Raw genomic sequence first — 6,000 nt, forward strand, 5'->3', positions numbered from 1 at the left:
TCACGGCAACGCCGGATCCTTAACCCACTGAGCAAGGCCAGGGTCCGAACCCACAAGCTCATGGTTCCTAGTCAGATTCGTTAACCACTGCACCACAGCAGGAACTCCTATAGCTAACTTCTTATTGGTAAAAGACTACATGCCTTCCCCACTAAAATGAGAAACAAGACAAGGATGTCAGCTCTTACTTGTTCTGTTCAACATACTTATTGGTCCAATAGCCAAAAAGTCTACAAAAGCTACTTGGATAAGTGAATTTAACAAGGTCAAGAGCTCTAGGTCAATATAAAATATCAATTTAGTAATATCAATTTAAAATATCAGTATACATAATTGCAGATTGAAAGTTTTAAAAAGATTACCATTTACAACAGCACCAAATAACATGAACACGTAGATATAAATAAAATATGTGCAAGATTTTTATGCTTTCAGCCATAAAACATTGAGAAAAATCAAAGACCTAAGTAAAGATACTTTATCAATAGATCAGTAAACAACATTAAGATGTTAATTCTCCCGAAGTATATCTATCACTTCAATGCATCCTCAATCAAAACCCCATAATGCTTTTTTTATAGAAATAGACAGACTAATTCTAAAAATGTAAATGAAAGGAAACAAGCCAGGATACCCAAAACAATTAAAAAAAAAAAAAAAAAAAAAACTACATTGAAAAACTCCAACTTCCTAATTTCAAGACATACTATAAATTTACAATAAGGAAAAAAGTGTGGTTCTAGCCAAAGGAGAAACACAAAGAATGACAAGAATAGAATTGAGAGCCCAAGAACAGATCTACACATACACAGTCAATTGATTTTTGACAAAGGTGCCAAGAAAATTTACTTAAGAAAGGATAGTAAGGAACATCTTTCCAATGAGTGGTGCTGGACAAACTGAGTATCCATGTACAATGAGAGAAAGAGAGATTGGGGGAGGGGGTGGGCTTTGACCCATATCTTGCACCACATATAAAAATAAATCAAAAATTGATCAAAATAGATCACAGACCTTAAGGTAAAATCTAAAGCTAGAAAAGACAGTTTAAAAAAAACTTTTGTTTCTTTGGGTTAGGCAAACTTTTCTAGTTAGGACACAGAAGCATAAACCATAAAAGAAAAGGTAATAAACTGGACTTCTTCAAAATTTAAAACTTCAGCTCTCTGAAAGTTACGTTAAGAAAATAAAAAGACAAACCACAGATTGAAAGAAAATATTTATGAACATATAATAAAGAAATCATATCCAGACTATATAAAAAAAACTCTTACAACTCAGTAAGAAAACAGACCAAAGATTTGAACAGATACGTCACCAAAGATACACAGATAGCGAATGAAAGCAAATGAGCACGTGAAAAGATGCTCAATATATCAGTAGAAATGAAAATTCAAATTAAGCATCAATGCAATGCCACTAATTACCTGTTGGAATAGCTAAAATTAAAAGTAAAATGACAAATGCTGACCAGAATGAATAAACTGGAACCAACAAATATTGCTAGTAAAGATGCAAAACAAAATAGCTATCTTGGGAAATACTTTGATAATTTCTTATAAAGTTAAGCATTTGCCAAATGATCAAAGAATCTTACTCCTAGATATTTAACTGAAAGAAATAAAAGCATATGTCTACACAAAGACCTGTACATGAATGTTTATAGCAACTTCATTCCTAAATGCCAAAAACTGGAAACAACCTAAATTTCCATCAACTGATGAAAAACAAATTGTGATACAGTCAGCCAATGAAATAGTACTCAGCAATAAAAAAGAACAAGTCATTGATATATGCACCAACATAAATGAATCACAAAATCATCACTTAAAAGGAACCAGAAACTAATTCTACACACTATAGGATTCCATTTATGTGACATTCCAAACAAAGACAAAGTTATAGGAATATGAAACAGATCAGTAGTTGTCAGGATTTATCTTAACGGGAGGAAACTAACTACAAAGGAATATGAGGGAACTTTTTGGAATGATAGAAATGTTCTTTGTCTGGATTGTGGTGGTTACATGACTATTATGCATTTTTCAGAGCTTAAAGAACAAGATACAAAAAAAGATTTTTTCACATGTAAAGTGAAACAAACCCACATTTTAAAAGACACAGGACATGCCCTTTTGAAAAACAGGCATCAAATTAAATGAGCTAAACTCAGCTTAATGGGTATGGGGGTAGGGGAGACAGAATGAGGAAACAAAATATCCTTTGCAATTTTTCATTGCAAATTAAAAAATTGATTTATCATTAGTAAATAAGAAGAAATAGACATTGATACAGAGTTAATATATTTAAGAGTTGCCTTTTTTTACTAAATTTTCATTGTTTAGACAGAAAATAACAAAATTTGATGAGTTTCAAGAATGACCCCAAATCACAAGTAACATGTTGCTAAAGAAGGCACAGTGATTATAAGCAAGATTTGGAAAGAAACTATACCTTTCCCGTTCCCTTTCCAATTTACTAATGAAAACTGTCTCAACCACCCTAAAGCACTCCCATCCCAATTTTGCCATGAAGAGAAAGATAATAAACCTTCAAATAGTTTTCTTTATTCATAACAATATTAAAAACCTTACAAATCTTACATCTATAGCTAGGGGTACAAAATAAAATACCTCTTACTAAGCAAATTCCTATTTGTCCATTTAAGCTTCAGACCAGCTACTTCGTAACCACCTTTTTTTTTTTTAAACTGCCACCCAAAAAAAATGCTGTCTTTCCGATGACTTTCTACAGTTTCTTTTTCTTTGGTATTAGGTACTAAAATGATTAAAATAAAAAAGCTCTCAGAAGTTTTGGCTGATCACTCCAAAAAGAAGATACATTTTTCCATTTAATAAAAGTTAAAAGGTAGGTAAGTAACTTTCACCACTTTGTTTTCTGTATGTTTATTCCTTTTGGCTTGTACTGTTGCTAGGAAACCAGTTCATAACAAGATCTCCCAGCCCAGAGAACAACCTCCTAGCCAGCCTGGAAGATACTAAACTTTGTAACCACGGCAATTCTCTACCACACAATTTACTGGCTAGCCAGCACCATACAGGTGCACTCTTCCTGACATCTTCCTGCTCCTTTAACCTAACAGGTATGGTACAAACAATCCCGTCCATGAAACTTGAAGAAGGCAAGTGAGATGACGTGTGGAAGTCTCCAATGGCAGAAAACAAAATGAATTTACTGCCACTCCCTGTCACTCCACCCAACTAAATATCCTAGGTATATTATCTCAAATTGTGGGGTGAAATGTTAGCTCACCCCAGCGACAAGATAAAAATTCATCCTCTCCAATCACTACAATCAAACTACATCCAAAAGCCATCACCCAACTACCGCCCAAATAAATTATCTGGAGAATAAGATGGCAGTAATCTCTGCATAGTTCAGAGGCGGAGGGAAGGAAAAGAGTCAGCTGAATTCTTCAGGGACCGCTGAATCACCTACAGCTGTGGCCAGAACTTTACCCTCCAGGAAATCAGGCTCAGCAAGTGAGAGTAGTAGCAGCAGCAACATCATCACACCAAAAAAACACACTCAGCGCTGCTTTTAATAGAGGTGCCACTCCTTCAAGTGAAGCCAAAAATAGGTTTCATGTCCAAAGCTTTCCTCCGCAGTACACAACGGCAGATGGAAGAAACATCATTATTGTGGGGAGAGGGGGCGCACGCAAGGGGATGAAGGATGCCTCACCACTTGGAAAGTTCCCGATTAGTGCCTTCACCCCGAAATGCCACTTTTCTTATTGCAACATGTGGGGCCCCAAGAAAAAAGGAAATGTGGCTGATGGACGTTACACAGCTTTTAAACTGTAAACTTAGGCAAGTCGAAGGGGAAATATAAACCAGGAGGCATCAGTGAAAATTCAACTACCATCAGAGTCTCCATGCAGTGGGAGCTTCAGTGACACGATAATCACGTGTACGGGTGAGTAGACTTGAAAACATCCGATTCCGGAACGTGCAGGGGCCGAAACCTGCAGGCGAGGGCAAGCACGGGTCGACACCGCCCGCCGAGGTCACGCCCACTGACGCCCGGGCCCAGCGACCTCCCGGAGCCAGGACGGTGGCGGAAGCCGGGCCGCGCTTCCCGCTCGCGTCCACGCCGCCTCCGGCCGCGCCACCGACCTCTCCCGGCCCTGGTCCCAGATCCAGGCCTGGAAGGCGAGCGTCCGTTTACCTGCTCCGGACTCTCGCCGCCGCCTCCGCCGCCGCTGTTGCTGCGCCGCTCCCCCACGCCGCCAGGTGAGCCACCCTCTGCACACCGCCCCGCACGCGCGCACCTGGAGGCAACCTCAGACCAGGGTGAACCGGGGCCCCACACACCACGGGGTAGCCCTCGCACCACCCGGCTTCCAGCACCTCTGCCCCCGGAAGTTGATTTCCGCCAAGGCCCGCCCAGCGCCGCGCCTGTCACTCAAGCCTACACGGGCGTCACGTGTGCCCAGGCTGAGGCAGAGCCATGGACCCTTCTGCAGAGGTCGCCACCACTGGTTTGCGTGGTCATCACAGCGTTGCCCTTTGAAAGAGGTTGACTGCATCGCTCTCTTGGGCTGCAGCTTCTCAGTCCCCTTAAATGACTGGGCCTTTTTTTATGTTAATTTATGCAAATCAAGCCATCTCCAAAATGGCGTTACCATCTGGGATTATAGGATTGCTGCTGAGAAGAGTAGGCCTAATCTCTTCACCTCCTGCAAACTGAGTTCACTAAATGCTGGAACTGAGTTAAGTGTCTGGCATGTAGAAAGTGCCCAGGAAACAGTGGATTAGACAACTGCTCCATCTCTTCTTGACATTTTGAAACTTTCTAATACCAGGATGCACCCATACCCAGAGCCTCTCCACACCGCTGCTGTCTGATTTCAGCCACAGAGCTCTGTTCTAGAATTATGTTTGTTCTTGTCTTCAACTCCAGATCAAAGCAATTTGTACATGCCATCCCTGTTTCAGAGATAGTCTATGTTCAGCTGCCAAGCGGCCCGCTTTTTTCCAAGCCTTCAAATAGTTTCTCCTGAAGAAAAGAGAGAATGACAAAACCGACAAGTTTTATTTGAAAGGAGTCATGGTAATATAGTTTTTGGGGTTTTATTGTGGTTTTGTTGTTGTTGTTGTTGTTGCTGTTGTTGTTGTCCATTACATATAATCAGTAGCTGTTCAAGAGAAACAGTGATCAGGTAACTTGTTAAAGATTCTTTTAGCAATGAGATCCTGCTGTATAGCACTAGTCACTTGTGATGGAGCATGATGGAAGATAATGTGAGAAGAAGAATGTGTGTGTGTGAGACTGGGTCACATTCCTGTAGAGTAGAAAATTGACAACACCGTAAACCAACTATAATAAAACAATAAAAACTATAAAAAAAATAAAGATTCGTCCATTTTTGACATGGGAAGGATTTGGGGAACATTTATTTAAGAATTCATTATTGAATGTACTTGGCATACTAGACCAAGCTAGAATCCAGGAGTGGACAATATACACTCAAGATCTGTGCCTTCAGGAGTTCCCGTTGTGGCCCAGTGGTTAACGAATCCGACTAGGAACCATGAGGTTGCGGGTTCAATCCCTGGCCTTGCTCAGTAGGTTAAGGATCTGGTGTTGCCCTGAGCTGCTGGTGTAGGTCGCAGACGCGGCTCAGATCCTGCGTTGCTGTGGCTGTGGTGTGGGCCAGGGGCTACAGCTCCGATTCGACCCATAGCCTGGAAACCTCCATAAGCCGCAAGTACAGCCCTAGAAAAAAAGGCAAAAAGACAAAAAAAAAAAAAAAGATCTTTGCCTTCAAGATGCTGACAGTCTAGTGAAAAGAACAGACAAGTAACTTGGGAATCTAAGCATAAGTCTCTGGAATATCAAGATCTTTGGATACCAGGCATTCTTTTAACATTTTGGACATTATTTTTTCCTCATTTTTCCATTGAACAAAATTGGCTGAAGCCTGTAATCATCTCTGCTCTGTACTGGATGTGGAAAATGTCAACAAGGAATCCT

General features: G+C 40.5%; 1 protein-coding gene across 20 annotated transcripts in view; it reads right to left on the minus strand.

Annotated features, from left to right (window-relative positions):
* The window catches only part of CCDC91 (coiled-coil domain containing 91), a 396,188-nt gene extending 391,811 nt beyond the window's left edge, over nt 1-4,377 (minus strand). For 18 of the 20 annotated variants that reach the window (XR_014845230.1, XR_014845231.1, XR_014845232.1 and 15 more), the window contains exon 1: nt 4,192-4,377. The gene's annotated coding sequence lies outside the window, so the exon portion shown is untranslated. 20 annotated transcript variants of the gene reach the window in all.
* Between the last annotated feature and the right edge of the window lie 1,623 nt (nt 4,378-6,000).

The sequence above is a fragment of the Sus scrofa genome, chromosome 5, assembly GCF_054392235.1.
Source record: "Sus scrofa isolate SSC_HxYL_T2T_F1_AM1 chromosome 5, Sscrofa_HxYL_maternal_Yorkshire_Landrace_v2.0, whole genome shotgun sequence".
Classification (NCBI taxonomy): domain Eukaryota; kingdom Metazoa; phylum Chordata; class Mammalia; order Artiodactyla; family Suidae; genus Sus; species Sus scrofa.